Consider the following 18,421-nt stretch of genomic DNA (forward strand, 5'->3'; position numbering starts at 1 on the left):
CAAACGTATCATTTATGTTCTACGACGGTTTCAGTTCACATGTTAACCCATCCAATTATGCTTGAAAAATTGGATTAGGCGTGACGCAGTACAGTTGTTAGGTAACAGTTAGACAGGAAATATAACGAAATATAAATTCACCACTTAAGCTCATTTCTTTGTATTAATGCTTGAACATTAAGTGTTTACATTGCTCCAAAATAAGAAAGAACCCACCACACTGTACGTTCAGAACAGTCCTGATGCATTATGGTTCTGGGTCGATGTTGATATCACTAACGTTGGTACAGAGGCTGTACCTACGACGCACGTTATAGTACCCACTCTCCATCCCGGCTGGTATCTCTTCAGTTTCTAGTGTAGCAGCCAGAACTCGTGTCAAAAGATCTCCCTCTGTCTCTACAAGAGTCTCGTAAATTAAACTCCAGGTACTGCCCCGCACGAAGTAGTCCATAGGAATTAAATCCGGCGATCGCGGCTGCCACGTGGTCAGACCATCAGGGCTTATCCATCTTTCACCATATCGTCTGTTGAGAGGTATCCGAATCTGGTGTGAGAAGTGAGGTGGTGGGCCATCATGCTGAACACATTTCTTGGCGGACGTTCAGTGGCACAACTTCCAAAAACGGGTCCATTACGTTCTGTAGGAAGATCAAGTGTCCAGGACTAATTAGCTTGAGTGGAAGGAGATATGACTCAGTCACATGACCGTCCAGAATACCTGATCACACGTTAATACCAAACAGGGGCTAAAATCCCTGAACATGCGTAGCATGATGGTTTTCGATTGCCAAGGAGTGGCTGTTTCGCGAATTCAGAACACAGTCCCTAGTACAGTCCCCAGTAAACGTAAATTAATCTGTAAAGAGAACTCGACGTGGAAACAGGGCAGCTGCGGAGGAACCACGTGCAGTAGGTAAGGTGCTGTGGAAAATCGGCTAAACTCAAAACGTGTTCCCTTTGTTAAGAAGTAAGGATGTAATTGTTGCTGATGCAGAACATCCCAGTCTATACTGTAACACTCATTGCACGCGCAATTGTTTGAGTACTCGTTGATGGGTTTTCTTCAACGCGATGTAGAACATCCTCTTCAAATTCTGGTATGCGACGTTGCCATGGAGCAACGCTGTCCTGCCTCCTCACCGTGAACGTTCATGTTTCTCCGAGCCGCTGCGAAACTTAGCCAAAATGTTTGTGAGACGGAGTGCTACGTGGCAAACAACGTTCGTGATACAACTACCGCTCTTCCGTTACTTCGAGCTTCGCCATTCGCAAGGAGTGTTTCTGTGTATTCAGAAAACGTGTACCGAGCCATATTTACTGTATCGGAGACGCACAGATATTGAAGAAGTATTGCAGCAAGGCAGATGCTAAGTAACTTCAGGCGACCGTCTGACATTCAGACGTAGTACACGTCGTCTTGTCTACTCTATTGCATGCCAGGACAAGGAACTTTGTCTTTTCTCTTTCCCCCAGCAGACGTGGACGCGTCACACATCTGAATTGCAACGGTCGTACAACGGATACGGTACATTTCCAGACATAGGTTCCTATTCAAAATATTATGCACTCACACCCAAGTCCTAGGTGTTTAAAACGTAAATTTCTGAACAACCTGTAGAAGGGTAATGACTAGGATTTTAAGGCCATCAAACTGCGGCAGAGGCCTTGCCATAGTGGATCCACCGGTTCCCGACCGATCACCGAAAATAAGCGCTTTCGGGAGTGGCCAGCACTTGGATGGGTGACTGTCCCATGCGCTGTTGCCATGTTTCGGGTTGCACTCAGCCTCGTGATGGCAATTGAGGAGCTACTCGACCGTATAGTAGCGGCTCCGGTCAAAGAAAACCATCAGCACGACCGGCACAGTGGTGCGCTGACTACACGCCCCTCCTCTCCGCATATTCAGTGAGGGTGACACGGCGGTCAGATGGTCCCGATGGGCCACTTGTGGCCTGAACGGAGTGCTTTAAATGGGAAGATGCGGTACACAATACGGTCCCGACGTCTGCTAATAGTGTGGTAGTGTTATGAAAAAATGTGAATATATTGTCAATAGTATATGCAGAAATGAATGAACATTTATTTGTCAAACGTATTGTGCGTGAGGGATAAACTGAAGGAGGTAGCACTGTTTTAAACAGATTGGATTTGTATTCGACAGCGTGTAGACTCCAATCTTCATTAAACCATCTTGATTTAGGTTTTCGATGTTCTGCAAAAATTACTTCAGGCAAATACCAGGACGGTACCCATTACAACCCGACGGCCGACTGCCACTTCCTTGTAGTGCTAAACCTGTAAGTATGTATTGTCTGTACATACAACTTATTTTTGTTTCTCTTAAGTTGTAACAGCAAGACATGTCCAGTATCGTTGTAAAAAGGGTTTACGGATGAATTAAAGTGCTACTGCTATATTATATTACTGCTACTGCTAGTACATATTGTGGATAACTTGGTCTGCGACACAAAAGACCAACGCATGCAGTGCTTTCACCACCGCCGAAAAGGCGAAGATCCAACCATCATCAGAGTAAATGATGCCGTTTTTTTGAAAATGCAGTGGTGTGATGCAGACAGAATGTGCTCGTACGAGAGAAACTGTCACAGGATCATACAACCGAAATCTCCTGATGAGTTTACAGAAGGCTGCTACGACGAACATGTCAAAGGGGATGTTTCTGCTCAGTGACAAGGCTCCAGCTCATTTTACAAGGGATAGTCACACATGCTGCTTTATTAGGCCATTAAATTTGACCACAATCTCCCGTACTCTCCTCACATGGTACCCAGTCATTTCTTCCTCTTTCCTCGAATGAGGAAACCATTGTGTGGCAGGCATTTCAAGAATGACAACGAATTTATTTTCGAAATGGGCTTCTCGTGAACAGCCAAAACGCAGACTTCTAAAACCAAAATTGCTGGCAAGTTGTGTCCATCGCTGGAAGAAATTTATAGCATTGAAGTGCGATTATATAGTACAGGACTGGCAGTAACGCATACCTTTCAGGCTAGCAACCTTTTACGTAGTAGTAATCACGTAGGACAATTTTAGTTTTGGGCCCTCAGTCTCCTGACAGATTTGATGCTGCCCCCTGACTTCCTCTCTTGCGCCAATCTCTTCTTCTCAAAATAGCAGTTAAACGTTAAGTCCGGTATTATTTGTTGGATAGATTCCAGTCTCTGTCCTCTTTACAGTTTCTACCTTCTATAGCTCTACCAGATAATACTGAAGTTATTCCTTGGTGCCTTAACATGCGTCCTATCATCCTGTCCGTTCTTCTTGACAATGTTTTCCACATGTTACTACAGATTCTGCAGAGAACCTTCTTATTTCTTGCCATTCCACCTAAATATCTACCTCTATCTATAGTACGCTTCGATCGTCTCCTGCTACGGTTTTCTCCCAGTCCACGATTCACTTACATACACTGCTAGCTTCAAACGTCGAGTCTTAGAAATTTCTTTGTCAAATGAAGGCCAACTTTTGCTAGTGATAGACTTCTGTCGGCTAGGAATGCCCTCTTTGCTTGTTCTAGTCTGCTTTTATGTCAACCTTCCTTACAACGACGTGTTATTTTGTTTCCAAACTAGGAGAAAACCTTCACTTCGTCTGCCCATTGAGTAAGCGTAGGGAGGTTTGACGATCATCAATATTTACAAAATATCGATGTTAGGAGATTAAGCATTGATGTTTCGATATCGATACTGAAGTCCCCGAAAAGTCATAGCATCGATGTTAAAGACAAAATACCAACCAACGAAAAAAAATACTTCTTGCTCGTTAGCACTTTTTCTAGTCATGTCACATAACGACAACAGTGCAGCACATTTGCGACTTGTCAGACAGGGCAAGGGGTGTAGAGGTGCGATCTAACCAACGCAGACAAGCGTCTATCGTTGTGGCTAAGCGTGGGCAAATGTTTTTCATTGTTCATTCGGTTGATGCTTTCGTTGTCTAACGTAGAGTGAGCAATAAGGGAAGACACAGAAACGAAACTTCATAGGTAGTGTGAATATTATAAAATAGCAGAAGAAAAGATCAATTTGCGAACTGGGACAGAAACAGAGTTACCTCCACAGCTCAGTTATTGTCTGAAAGAACGCCTTATAGATCTTAAACAAGATCCATTAGATATAAACGAAGCTTTCGCGGCCATTTCCACATTCAATAAAATTTTTCAAGAAAGCAAAAAAACAACGTCACGACACAGTTGCCGCCTGGTTTTCTATTCGCCGATTTCCACCAATAACATGCAGAAATACAAACACCAATAAAAACCACGGGTTTACACTAATGATAAGGAATAACAAAAACGCCAATAAAGAACTTCCGCTGCAGCCTTAACAGCCGCTCAGAATTAGATAACAGCCACGTCTCAAGTATATAAGAAACAAAGTTTCCTCATTCAGCAATAAACAAAAAAGCACTCTGAAGAAGGTCACTTGCAGCAGTGACCGAAGCGTCGGTAGTTTTTCATACTGACAATACGTTCACAAACACAGCAAAATTTTATTGACTAAGATCCATTAGATTTCTGGAATTACATCGTCGATATTATATATCCAAAGCTACAAACCAATGCACCTAAATATTTGAGCTGTATAGCCACATGGTCAACCTCTGTAAGCGTACTCTCAAAACAATGTTATGCTCTGTGTCACCACCGGAATACGGTGAAGGGGGAAATTTCAAAAATGTTATTTTCAGTCTGTATACAAAAAGGTTTCGTAACATGTAATTTTACTTGTTGATATTTATTGATTATTACATTATCTGATCAAAAGTATACACATATATTAGTGGGCATAAGAATGTGGTGTATCCATCGTTCGTCTTTATGAAGGGTTGAACTCTGCTGAGGACACGTCCAGTGAGATTTCTGAGTGTCTGTGGAAGAACAACAGCCTATTCTCCCTCAACAGCCGAAGCCAGAGGAGGTAGGGATAATGGACGTGGCGTCTCGGTCGAATTCGACGTTCCGACTCATCCCAAAGGTATTCCACAGTATTCAAGTCGGGACGCTGTGCATGCCAGCCCATTTCAGGAATGCCCGTAAAGCACTGCTTCACACGTTCCTTTTTGAGAGGGTGCATTGTCGTGTTGATATACACTATGATTTGAAATGTGTTCATACCCCTCCACATTGAGCGTTTTCTCAAGCATAACAGGGAAACAACATAATGACCATGAAAAACACATCCATACCGTAACAGCAGCTCTTCCGTACTTCGCCGGCAGGCGACGTTTCCAGGGATTCGAAAACAGGCTCTTCAAATAAAATGTTTCCAGTCATCGACTGTCCAGCGGTGTCGATCTTAACATGGCCTCAGAACTCTTAACTTCATTTACTTCTTGATCACGAATTCTGATATTAAGTTTCTCGCTGTTCTCAATTCTGATACTTCTCATTACTTTCGACTTTCATCGATTTACTTTCAGTCCATATTCTGTGCTCATTAGACTGTTCATTCCATTGAGAAAATCATGTAAATCCTCTTCATTTTCACTCAGTATAGCAATGTCATCAGCGAATCGTATCATTGATAACCTTGAATTTTAATCCCACTCTTGAACCTTTCTTTTATTTCCGTCACCGCTTCTTCGATGTATGGATTGAACAGTACTGGTGAAAGATTAAAGCCCTGTCTTTCACCCTTTTTAATCCGAGCACTTCGCTCTTGGCCTTCCACTCTTACTCTTCTCTCTCGGCTTACGTATCGCACATCATCGGTCTTTCCCTACAGCTCCTCCCTATTTTTCTCAGAATTTCGAACATCTTGCACTCTTCTACGTTGTCGAACGCTCTCTACAGGTCGACAAATCCTTTGAACGTGTCTTGATTTTTCTTTAGTCTTGCCTCCATTATCAACCGCAACGCCAGAACTGCCTCATTGGTGCCTTTACCTTTCCTAAAGCCGAAGTGATCGTCATCTAACACACCCTCAATTTGCTTCACCATTCTTCTGTATATACGAGGGCTGTTCAGAAAGTAAGCTCCGATTGATCGCGAAATGGAAACGACTATGATAATCCAATAAAGCTTTGCACAGATGTGTTGGGCAGTGTCTCTAGTATGACCCTAGATAGCATCACGTCACTCCTCTCATTTCTGAGCTCACAGTGATCGCGTAAAGTTGTCTAGAGAATAGTGTCTCCCGCCAAGTACGAGGACCTGGTGAGAAATTTCGCCTGAAGCTATACAGCCAACATTACATAACTGTCGTGCAGTTTCTTCTATAAGGCAATATTCTCAGCCGCATTCTGAAGGGGCAATGAAGATGCTCCTGCATCGTTTTCAATTGGAAATGTTTGACTACCCACAATACAGCCCGTAATTGACTCCCCCTGCGTTTCATTTCTGCTCACATGAACCGCTGGCTATGAATACAACATTTTGGCACAGAAAACGAGCTGTAGGCCAGCGTAGAGAATTGGCGGAAAGCACTGGCGGCTGTCTTTTATGATGAGGGTATTGGAAAGTTGGTACAACGCTACGACACATGTCTTAGTCACAACGGCAACTACGCAGAGAAGTAGCTGGATGGTGTAGCTAACTGTTAAAAATAAAACATTTCTAATTTTCACTGTGGTTCCCATTTCGCGATCAATCGGAGCTTACTTTCTGAACAGCCCTCGTATTTTTTGTCAGTAACTTCGGTGCATGATCTGTTAAGTTGACTGTGCCATCATTCTCGCACTTGTCGACTGTTGCCATCTTGGGAATGGGTTGATGATGTTTCCTCGAAAGTCAGACGATATATCGCCAAACTTAGACATTCTACACAATAAAGAGAATAGTCAATTTTTGGTCACTTCCGGCAATGATTTCAGAAATTTTGGTGGAATGTTATCCATCCAAGTTGCTTTATTCGATCTCCGGTATTCCAAAACTCTTTTAAATTTTGATTCGAATTCTGGATACCCTGTCTCTTCCCTACCAAATCCATCTTGTTGTTATATCACGTCATCAGATAGGTCTTGTGTATCATAGAGACCTTCAGGGTACTCTTTCCACCTATCAGCTCTTTCCTCTGCACATAACAGTGGAATCCCCACTGCCCGCCTACTGTTACTACCCCTGCACTTCCTGATTATTTCATTCCTAAGTGACTTGTATTTCTGTATTCCTGAAGTTCCCTTCTTTCATCGATCAAGTTAAGTATTTCTTCTGTTACTCATGGTTTCATCGCAGTTGCCTTCTTTGTTTTTCTTTCTAGCTTCTATGATGGCGGCCGGCCGTGGTGGTCTAGCGGTTCTGGCGCTGCAGTCCGGAACCGCGGGACTGCTACGGTCGCAGGTTCGAATCGTGCCTCGGGCATGGATGTGTGTGATGTCCTTACGTTACTTAGGTTTAAGTAGTTCTAAGTTCAAGGGGACTTATGACCTAATATGGTGAGTCCCATAGTGCTCAGAGCCATTTGAACCATTTTTTTTTTCTATGATGGCCGTTTTCAGGTACGCCCATTCCGCTTCAACTGAGCTGCATAGTAAGCTGTTCATTATCGCGGTATCTATAGCCTCAGAAAACTTCAAGCATATCTGTGCTGTATCCCACTTCTTTGCATATTGATTCGTCTTGACTAGTCTCTTAAACTTCAGCACAGTCTATCACTACTAGATTGTGATCTGAGTCTATACCTGCCCCTGGGTACGCCTTAAAATCCAGTATCTGATTTTGGAATCTCTCTCTGACCGTGATGAAGTCTAAATGAAGTCTTCCCGTACCGCCTGGCTATTTCCTTCTCCGCTTGTGATTCTTGAACAGCGTATTCGCTACTAACAAGGGAACCTCCCCATCGCACACCCCTCAGATTTAGTTATAAGTTGGCACAGTGGATAGGCCTTGTAAAACTGAACACACATCAATCGAGAAAACAGGAAGAAGTTGTGTGGAACTATGAAAAAATAAGCAAAATATACAAACTGAGTAGTCTATGAATAAGATAGGCAACAACAAGGGTAGTTTAAACGCAGAAGCGCCGTGGTCCCGTGGTTAGCGTGAGCAGCTGCCGAGCGAGAGGTCCCTGGTTCAAGTCTTTCCTTCAGCTAAAATTTTAATTTTTTTATTTTCAGTTTAAGTGACAAATTCATATGTTTTCATCACTGTTTTGGGAGTGATTATCACATCCACAAGAAAACCTAAATCGGGAAAGGTAGAAGAATCATTTTACCCATTCGCCAAGTGTGCAAGTTATGTGGTTCGACAACATATTCCTGTCATGTGACGCACGTGCCGTCACCAGTGTCGTATAGAATATATCAGACGTGTTTTCCTGTGGAGGAATCGGTTGACCTATGACCTAGTGATCAAATGTTTTCGGTTCCCATTGGAGAGGCACGTCCTTTCGTCTACTAATCGCACGGTTTTGCGGTGCGGTCGCAAAACACAGACACTAAACTTATTACAGTGAACAGAGACGTCAATGAACGAACGGACAGATCATAACTTTGCGAAAATAAAGAACGTAAACATTTCACTCGATGGAAGACTTGAACCAAGGACCTCTCGCTCCGCAGCTGCTCACGCTAACCACGGGACCACGGCGCTCCTGTACGCAGATTGTCCTTGATGTTACATATCATGGACATAGACTACTCAGTTTGTATATTTTGCTTATTTTTTTCATAGTTCCACACAACTTCTTCCTGTTTTTTTGATTGATGTGTGTTCAGTTTTTCAAGGCCTACCCACTGTGCTAACTTATAACTAAATCTGAGGGGGGTGCGATGGGGAGGTTCCCTTGTAAGAGCTGAAATTTATTGCAGAATTCTATTAGGCTTTCTTCTGTCTCATTCCTAGTACCAAGTCCATATTCTCCCGTGACCCTTTCTTCTCCTCCTTCCCCTACAACCGTTTTCCAGTCCCCCATGATTATTACGTTTTCATCTCCTGTTATGTACTGGATCACCCGTTGGATACCCTCACACACTTTTTCGATGTCTTCATCTTCGGCTTGCGACGCCGGCTTGTATGCCTCAGCTATCGTTGCCGGTATTGGTTTGTTATCGATCCTGATGAGAATCACCCCATCACTGAACTGTTCACAGGAGTTCACTCTCTGCCGTGCCTTCCTATTCAAAAGTATTCCTACTACAATTACACCATTTTCTGCTGCTGTTGATATTATCCTATGCTCATCTGACGAGAAATCCTTGTCTTCTTTCCATTTCACTTCACTGCCCCCTCCACCCCAACCCCACCATGTCTAGACTGAGCCTTTGCAGTTGCCTTATCAGATTCTCGAGCTAACCTAGTGCGTTCAAACGTCTCACATTTTACGCCCGATCTCGTAGGGTGTTATTCTTTCGTTGGTTATTCAATGGCTATGGACAGTTATTACCGCAACTGGACTGCCTGTAGCATTTTGCAACTCACTAACGATTCCTTTAGCTGATTTCATGTTATATTTTACAGCTACTCTCTGCAATTTTCAATTATTCCTTTCCATCAGTACATGATGTCTGCCTGGCATTGGGGTAGTTTTGTTTCTTCGCTTCTCCACTTCGCAATTACATCCAATGACAGATGAAAATTGGAAATCACTGGGCTCTGCGGACCGACACTGTCTGCACTTAATGTTTCTCTACTGACACTACAACACCCGTCGCATCCCTTTGTACTGGCGGGTCCTCCTTCTCTCGTGACGTCTGGTGGTGAGTTTTGCATTACATAGGAGTGCCTAGATACTTTTGCTCCGATAGCGTACATACGAAATTACACGCTCTTGTCACCGCTTATGTTCGATGTCTACGCTCAGTAACTGATGTGTCGACAGAAGTGCCGACACAGTGTTATTTTGAGGGGGTCGATATGCACGCTATAAGCTCACCCAGAATATCGTGAAGTCTGAAACAGGACGCTCAATGAATGCTATAAAGAAAAGTAAGTTGCTTTGGGAATACTTAACTTTAATCCATCCTTTTGGTATACATCGTTCTTGTTGAGACATGCTTTAGACGATAATTATCAATTGCTATGTAAGGCTAATGGCGCCTTGCTAGGTCGTAGCCATGGACTCAGCTGAAGGCTATTCTAACTATCTGCTCGGCTAATGAGCGATGCTTCGTCAGTGTAGTCGCTAGCAAAGTCGTCGTACAACTGGGGCGAGTGCTAGTCCGTCTTTCTAGACCTGCCATGTGGTGGCGCTAGGTCTGCAAGTACTGACAGTGGCGACACGCGGGTCCGACATGTACTAATGGACCGCGGCCGATTTAAAGCTACCACCTAGCAAGTGTGGTGTCTGGCGGTGACACCACAGTAACCACTCACAGACGGCAGATGGCAACACTAGCAGTGGAGGTTATGTGGGGAGTTTTGGGGGACGCAGAATTGCGTCGTCGCCGTATTGCGGAAACGGAACGATATATCAGACATTCAGAAGGACACGATTCGTTTGCTTTCCGAAACGGCTAAGTTTGTGAGCTGTTTGCATCCAGCTGTGGTTAAAATGGTTAATTGGGAAATAGCGCTGTCCAAAACCGGGGCCGACGCAACCTAGCCGTAGATGACAGATGTAAAAGACAGCTGCGGAGATGTGTGCGGACGAACAGACGCTCAAGTGTCGAGCGCCCGAGCGTGCAGATGAACTGAGCGGCTACCAACGGCGTCTCCTCAACGAGCGTTCAGCGAAGTGTGCAGCGTGTGGGCCTCAGCCTGGCTCATGCAGCCGTCTTAATTGTTGCTCATCGGCGACGAAGAATGCAATCAACACGCCATCACCACAACTGGATGCCCATTGGGTGGCAACAGGTGCCATTTCCAGATGAATCACGTTTCATCTACATCTACATCCATACTCCGCAAGCCACCTGACGGTGTGTGGCGGAGGGTACCTTCAGTACCTCTATCGGTTCTCCCTTCTATTCCAGTCTCGTATTGTTCGAGGAAAGAAGGATTGTCGGTATGCCTCTGTGCGGGCTCTAATCTCTCTGATTTTATCCTCATGGTCTCTTAGTGAGATATACGTAGGAGGGAGCAATATACTTCTTGACTCTTCGGTGAAGGTATGTTCTCGAAACTTTGACTAAAGCCCGTACCGAGCTACTGAGCGTCTCTCCTGCAGAGTCTTCCACTGGAGTTTATCTATCATCTCCGTAACGCTTTCGCGATTACTAAATGATCCTGTAACGAAGCGCGCTACTCTCCGTTCGATCTTCTCTATGTCTTGTATCAACCCTATCTGGTACGGATCCCACACTGCTGAGCAGTATTCAAGCAGTGGGCGAACAAGCGTACTGTACCCTACTTCCTTTGTTTTCGGATTGCATTTCCTTAGGATTCTTCCAATGAATCTCAGTCTGGCATCTGCTTTACCGACGATCAACATTATATGATCATTCCATTTTAAATCACTCCTAATGCGTACTCCCAGATAATTTATGGTATTAACTGCTTCCAGTTGCTGACCTGCTATTTTGTAGCTAAATGATAAAGGATCTATCTTTCTGTGTATTCGCAGCACATTACACTTGTCTACATTGAAATTCAATTGCCATTCCCTGCACCATGCGTCAATTCGCTGCAGATCCTCCTGCATTTCAGTACAATTTTCCATTTTTACAACCTCTCGATACACCACAGCATCATCTGCAAAAAGCCTCAGTGAACTTCCGATGTCAACCACCAGGTCATTTATGTATATTGTGAATAGCAACGGTCCTATGACACTCCCCTGCGGCACACCTGAAATCACTCTTACTTCGGAAGACTTCTCTCCATTGAGAATAACATGCTGCATCCTGTTATCTAGGAACTCCTCAACTTTTTATATTTTTCGACGTTTTATGCTCAATCGGCGTGAAACGCCTGAAATCAAGCAAATTGCAATAATCGTCGAAAGGGCTCGCGGCGGACGAGGGAACGTTTTGGTTTGGACAATATTTTTGTGGAATTCCCTGGGTGTTCTCGTCATTCTGGAAGGCACAATGGATCGACACAAGTATGCACCTATCCTTGTGGACCATGTCTACCCCTGCATGCAGTTTGTTTTTCGTCGGTACGATGGCATCCACCAGCAGGACAATGCAACCTGTCACACGGCTCGCAGTTTTCGTACGTGGTTCGAAGAGCAGCAGGGTGAGTTTTACCGTACTCCCCTGACGACCAAGCTCCACGGGTTTAGCCCCAATCGATTTGCTGTAGGACAGCCTAGATCGCGTCGTTCGTGCTGTGCATCCTCAACCGAGGAACCTAGCGCAGCGGGCCGTGGCCCTGGAGTCGCCATGGCCCCACACTCCTGACGATACCTTCCAGCACCTCACTGAATCTTTTCCTGTGCGTCCCGCAGCGGCCTGCGTTGCCAAAGGTGGACACATTAGTGTGACTGGGCAGTGCACGAGGGGCGTTTGAAAAGTCCGTGCAAAAATAAAAACTACTTACGTGTTTGGGGTAAACCTTTTATATTTTTCGATATAGTCTCCTTTTAGACTTATACAATTCGTCCACCGCTGTTCTAATTTGTTGATCCATCCCGAATAATAGGAATTGTCCAAGTCTAAAAAAAAAACCAAATAGTTGCTGCAATTAACTCTTCGTTTGAATAAAATCTTTGTCCCGACAGCCATTTCTTCAAATTGGGGAAGAAGTAGTAGTCCAAGGGAGCCAATTCTGGAGAATAGAGGGGATGTGAAACGAGTTGAAATCCTATTTTCATTAATTTTGAGACCACAACTGCTGAGGTGTGTGCTGGTGCATTGTCATGATGGAAAACGACTTTTTGCGCTCCAATCGCCGGCGTTTTTCTTGCAGCTCGGTTTTCAAACTGTCCAATAACGATGAATAATATGCACCTGCAATAGATAGTCGGTAAGGATTATCCCTTGCAAATCCCAAAAGACAGTCTCTATAACATTTTCGGCCGAAGGAATGGTCTTCGCCTTTTTTGGTGCAGATTCTCCCTTGGTAACTCATTGTTTAGATTGTTGTTTGGTCTCAGTAGTAATGTATCCATGTTTCATCCACAGTGACGAAACGACTCTTAAAGTCCTGCGGATTTTTCCTGAACATCTGCAAACCATCCTTGCAACACTTCACACGATTCCGCTTTTGGTCGAGCGTGAGCAGTCGCGGAACCCATCTTGCGGATAGCTTTCTCATGTCCAAATGTTTATGCAGAATATTATGTACCCGTTCATTCGAGATTCCCACAGCGCTAGCAATCTCATGCACCTTAACTCTTCTGTCATCCATCACCATATCGTGGCTTTTATCAATGATTTCTGGAGTTGTAACCTCCACAGGCCGTCCAGAACGTGCAGAATCACTTGTGCCCATATGGCCACTCCGAAAATTTTGGAACCACTTATAAACAGTTCTAATTGAAGGTGCAGAGTCACCGTAATCTTTATCAAGCTTCTCTTTAGTCTCCTGAGGCGTTTTGCCTTTCACAATGTAATGTTTAATCACCTCACGAAAATCTTTTTCGTCCGTTTTTTGACAATATTTCGACTTCCTTCATTCACACGAGTCCCAAACACAAAGAAATAGACCAATATGGCTGAAACTTGGTGTGTATTCTTTCCAAAGATACTACTAACTAAACATGACCTCAATACGCGCCGGTGGTGCCATCTTTCGGACTTTGCACGGACTTTTCAAACGCCCCTCGTAGATATATTTTTGTGTTACTTTTTGTGCCATTCCGTAAATTCATGATATAACATTGGTGTTAAAAACATAGATGTTTTGCGGTTTAATATTAACGGCCATCGATATTTCGATATCGTTTATGGAATCGAAATCAGCATTGACAACGAAGCAGGTCCTTATGCAGGGTGAAAGCTATTTAATCCGACAAACTCTGGGAGGTTGTAGGGGACATCAAAACAAATAATTTTCCATAATGTCATTTTTTTCTATGAGGATTATTTAAACCGGTGCAGGCCGTATTACGCTCTTCAGTTGTTAGAGGCCGTATTACGATCTTCAGTTGTAGACAACTGGTGTCCACCATTGTAGTAGTGCATTGTCTGTGTTTACTAATGGAGCGATACACCTGCAGTGAGTACACTGATATGGTTGGTGCGTACTACTTAGCGCGCCACAACGGACGAGATGCAAAGCGGGTTTATCAACAACAATATCCTAATCGCCGTATCCCACACCATACGACCTCCGCTGCTGTGTACCAACGTCTGCGTGAGACCGGGTCATATAGCAGATTACCTGGACAGGGACGCCGTCGCACGGTAAGAACGCTGCAATTTGAGGAAGCTGTCTTGCAGCATGTGGAGCGGGCTCCTTCAATTAGCACTCGTGCTATTGCACGCAACATGGGGACGAATCAGACGAATGTAAGAACAGTCCTTCGAGAGCAATTGTTACGTCCATTTCACTTACAGCGTGACCACAACCTGGAATAAGTTGATTATCCACCCAGAGCACAGTTTTCGCAGTGGAACCTGGAACAGTGTGAAATGCATCCTACATTTCCACCCTCTGCGTTGTTTACCAATGGAGCAACGTTCGGGCGTGATGGAGTCTTCAACATGCACATTTCGCATGTTTGAGGATAACCCACATGCCACAGTTACTACCGCCCATGAAGTGCGGTTCTTCATTAATGTGTGGGTCGGTGTTGTTGGGGACTGTTTAATTGGGTCGTATCTGATACCTAGGCCATTAAATGGCAGGTACTATTACAATTTCTCGCCAGAGCATTGCTAGAATTGCTGGAAGACGTCCGGCTCCCTACAAGACAACGCATGTGGTTCCAACATGACAGGGCGCCGGCACATTTCAGTCGTCGTATGCGTCAATTCCTGGACCGACGGTTCCCAGAAACGTGGATTGGCAGAGGTGGTCCTGTACCATGGCCTGCTCGATCCCTAGAGATTTCCCCTCTGGACTTTTTTGTGCGGGGAGAGATGCGCAACCTTGTTTACGCAACTCCTCCATCAGAAGAGGATCTGGTTGCCCGTATAGTATCAGCAGCGGGAACAATTCAGGATACTGGAATGAGATTTTCACTCTGCAGCCGAGTGTGCGCTGACATGAAATTTCCTGGCAGATTAAAACTGTCTGCCCGACCGAGACTCGAACTCGGGACCTTTGCCTTTCGCGGGCAAGTGCTCTACCAACTGAGCTACTCAAGCACGATTCACGCCCGGTACTCACAGCTTGGTAGAGCACTTGCCCGCGAAAGGCAAAGGTCCCGAGTTCGAGTCTCGGTCGGGCACACAGTTTTAATCTACCAGGAAGTTTCATGTCAGCGCACACTCCGCCGCAGAGCGAAAATCTCATTCTGGAAACATCTCCCAGGCTGTGGCTAAGCCATGTCTCCGCAATATCCTTTCTTTCAGGAGTGCTAGTTCTGCAAGGTTCGCAGGAGAGCTTCTGTAAAGTTTGGAAGGTAGGAGACGAGGTACTGGCAGAAGTAAAGCTGTGAGTACCGGGCGTGAGTCGTGCTTCGGTAGCTCAGTTGGTAGAGCAATTGCCCGTGAAAGGCAAAGGTCCCGAGTTCGAGTCTCGGTCGGACGCACAGTTTTAATTTGCCAGGAAGTTTCAATTCAGGATACTCCTGGGGTTTTTCCCGTGTCAGACAGAACATGATCCGGCGGTGTAACCTTTGTTTACGTGTCAATGGAGGCATTTTTGAAAATCTACTGTAATTGAAATTGGGTTGTGTTAATGTGTTGTCTCTTGGTCATAAAAAAATGGAAAAGTGTTTATTGGTTTAATTAATTTGCCGCCAGAGAAATCTTCCTCTACCGGTTGAAATAATCCTCATAGGAAAAAATGACATTAGGGGAAAATACTTGTTTTGATGTCCCCTAATACCTCCCAGAGTTTGTCGGTTTAAATACTCTTCACCCTGTATAGAGGTGTTGCTTTTAGCCAGCTAACCCGGCTATCCATGATGACTGCGTCAGTTGGCACTGCACAGCAGCTACTGCAGCGGTCTATCGGGAGCACACGCAGAGCCTGCAGCGCCGGCCAGACAGGCAGACAGCTCGCGGCCACGCCCACTGACCAACGTGCCACATAGCGTCAGCGGCAGCAGCAGCAGCAGCTGAGCTGGAGCTGGAGTTGCCGTGCAGATCTCTGGACAGGGCTGCGTGCGGCCAGACACCGGCTGGGCTGTTGAACTCGCGACCCCGCCGCGCCAGCTCTCGCGCTCATAGAAAACTCGGGGCACACCGTTACTCGCCGGCACGGCGCTGCCCAATAGGACGGCCGTTAGCTATTAGCCGCTGCTAGCCATTATAGCTGTAGCTACAGCTATAGCAGTGACGTAGGCCACCGACCGCATGTCAAGAGGTGCACCCGGACACCTGGCTCCCTCGATATCTCCGCCTGCAGGGCGTTTGCTAGCTCGTTGTGCGTGTGTGCGTGTGTGTCTGTTCCATGTCGACACCTAGTTTTATACTCTGCACACCGTTATACAGTGAATGGCAGAAGTTACCGGCCAGTGTGCCACACATTACAGTTTCTCAATCGCTTACATGGATCTAGAGGGTGACAATTATTGAACTATAAAAAGCACTCCGTCTTCAGCCCACGACTGGCCTACCGGGACCATCCGACCGCCGTGTCATCCTCAGGGGAGAATGCAGATAGGCAGGGCGTGGGGCAGCACACCGCTCTCCAGGTCGTTATGATGGTATTCTTGACCGAAGCCGCTACTGTTCGGCCGAGTAGCTCCTCAGTTGGCATCACGAGGCTGAGTGCACCCCGAAAAATGGCAACAGCGCATGGCGGCTGGATGGTTACCCATCCAAGTGCCGGCTACGCCCGACAGCCCTTAACTTCGGTGATCTCACGGGAACCGGTGTTTCCACTGCAGCAAGGCCGTTGTGAATTATTGAACTATACGAAATAAAATCGTCACAGCTTCTGAACGGTTTGCTTTAGGACGTTCAAACTGCACGGTTGATCGTGGGGCATAATTGGAATTATCGTGCACATGCATGGTATGATTTAGCGACGAAGCCCACTTTCATTTTGATGGGCTCGTCAACAGGAAAAATTGGATCATTTGGGGGATTGAGAAAAATGGTTCAAATGGCTCTGAGCACTATGGGACTCAACTGCTGAGGTCATTAGTCCCCTAGAACTTAGAACTAGTTAAACCTAACTAACCTAAGGACATCACACGCATCCATGCCCGAGGCAGGATTCGAACCTGCGACCGTAGCGGTCTCGCGGTTCCAGAATGCAGCGCCAGAACCGCGCGGCCACTTCGGCCGGCCGGGGATTGAGAATCGGAAAGTCTGTTCACCCTGAATGGGTGACTGTGTGGTGTGCAATATCCAGTCAAGGAATAATCGCTGCGACATTCCTTGATGGCACGGATACTACCGTACGGTACGCGAAGGTTTTGGAAGACGATTTCATCCCCATTATCCCCATTTCGACAACGTGTTGTTCATGCAAGACAGAGATCGACCCAATAGAAGCAGGAGAGTCCTGGAGCAGCACTTTGGGGACCGCATTTTGGCATTGGGGTACCCAGACGCCACTGTCATGGGCCTCGATCGGCCGCCTTCGGATCTGAACACGTGCGACTCCTTTTTGTGGGGCTATACTAAGGGAAAGGTGTACAGCAATAACCCCGAAACCATTGCTGAACTGAAAACAGCCATTCATGAGGTCATCGACAGCACTGATGTTCCGACACTTCAGCGGGTCACACACAATTTAGCTGTTTGTCTGCGCCACATCATCGCCAATGATGGCAGGCATATCGAACATGTCATAACCTAAATCCGGATATCTGTAGTGACATTTCTATGTTGAATAAAGTGTGTCCACGCCGCAGTTTGTGACTAATTTACGTTTCTTTATCATATACACTCCTGGAAATTGAAATAAGAACACCGTGAATTCATTGTCCCAGGAAGGGGAAACTTTATTGACACATTCCTGGAGTCAGATACATCACATGATCACACTGACAGAACCACAGGCACATAGACACAGGCAACAGAGCATGCACAATATCGGCACTAGTACAGTGTATATCCACCTTTCGCAGCAATGCAGGCTGCTATTCTCCCATGGAGACGATCGTAGAGATGCTGGATGTAGTCCTGTGGAACGGCTTGCCATGCCATTTCCACCTGGCGCCTCAGTTGGACCAGCGTTCGTGCTGGACGTGCAGACCGCGTGAGACGACGCTTCATCCAGTCCCAAACATGCTCAATGGGGGACAGATCCGGAGATCTTGCTGGCCAGGGTAGTTGACTTACACCTTCTAGAGCACGTTGGGTGGCACGGGATACATGCGGACGTGCATTGTCCTGTTGGAACAGCAAGTTCCCTTGCCGGTCTAGGAATGGTAGAACGATGGGATCGATGACGGTTTGGATGTACCGTGCACTATTCAGTGTCCCCTCGACGACCACCAGTGGTGTACGGCCAGTGTAGGAGATCGCTCCCCACACCATGATGCCGGGTGTTGGCCCTGTGTGCCTC

General features: G+C 45.8%; 2 non-coding genes across 2 annotated transcripts; one reads left to right on the forward strand and one right to left on the reverse strand.

Annotated features, from left to right (window-relative positions):
- Positions 1-15,025: 15,025 nt before the first annotated feature.
- On the reverse strand, positions 15,026-15,100 carry Trnas-cga (transfer RNA serine (anticodon CGA)). Its single transcript has one exon. It is a non-coding gene; the product is annotated as a tRNA-Ser (tRNA).
- A 310-nt stretch (positions 15,101-15,410) lies between these two features.
- On the forward strand, positions 15,411-15,485 carry Trnas-uga (transfer RNA serine (anticodon UGA)). Its single transcript has one exon. It is a non-coding gene; the product is annotated as a tRNA-Ser (tRNA).
- Positions 15,486-18,421: the final 2,936 nt, after the last annotated feature.

This window comes from Schistocerca cancellata, chromosome 2 (assembly GCF_023864275.1).
Source record: "Schistocerca cancellata isolate TAMUIC-IGC-003103 chromosome 2, iqSchCanc2.1, whole genome shotgun sequence".
In the NCBI taxonomy this organism is placed as follows: Eukaryota; Metazoa; Arthropoda; class Insecta; order Orthoptera; family Acrididae; genus Schistocerca; species Schistocerca cancellata.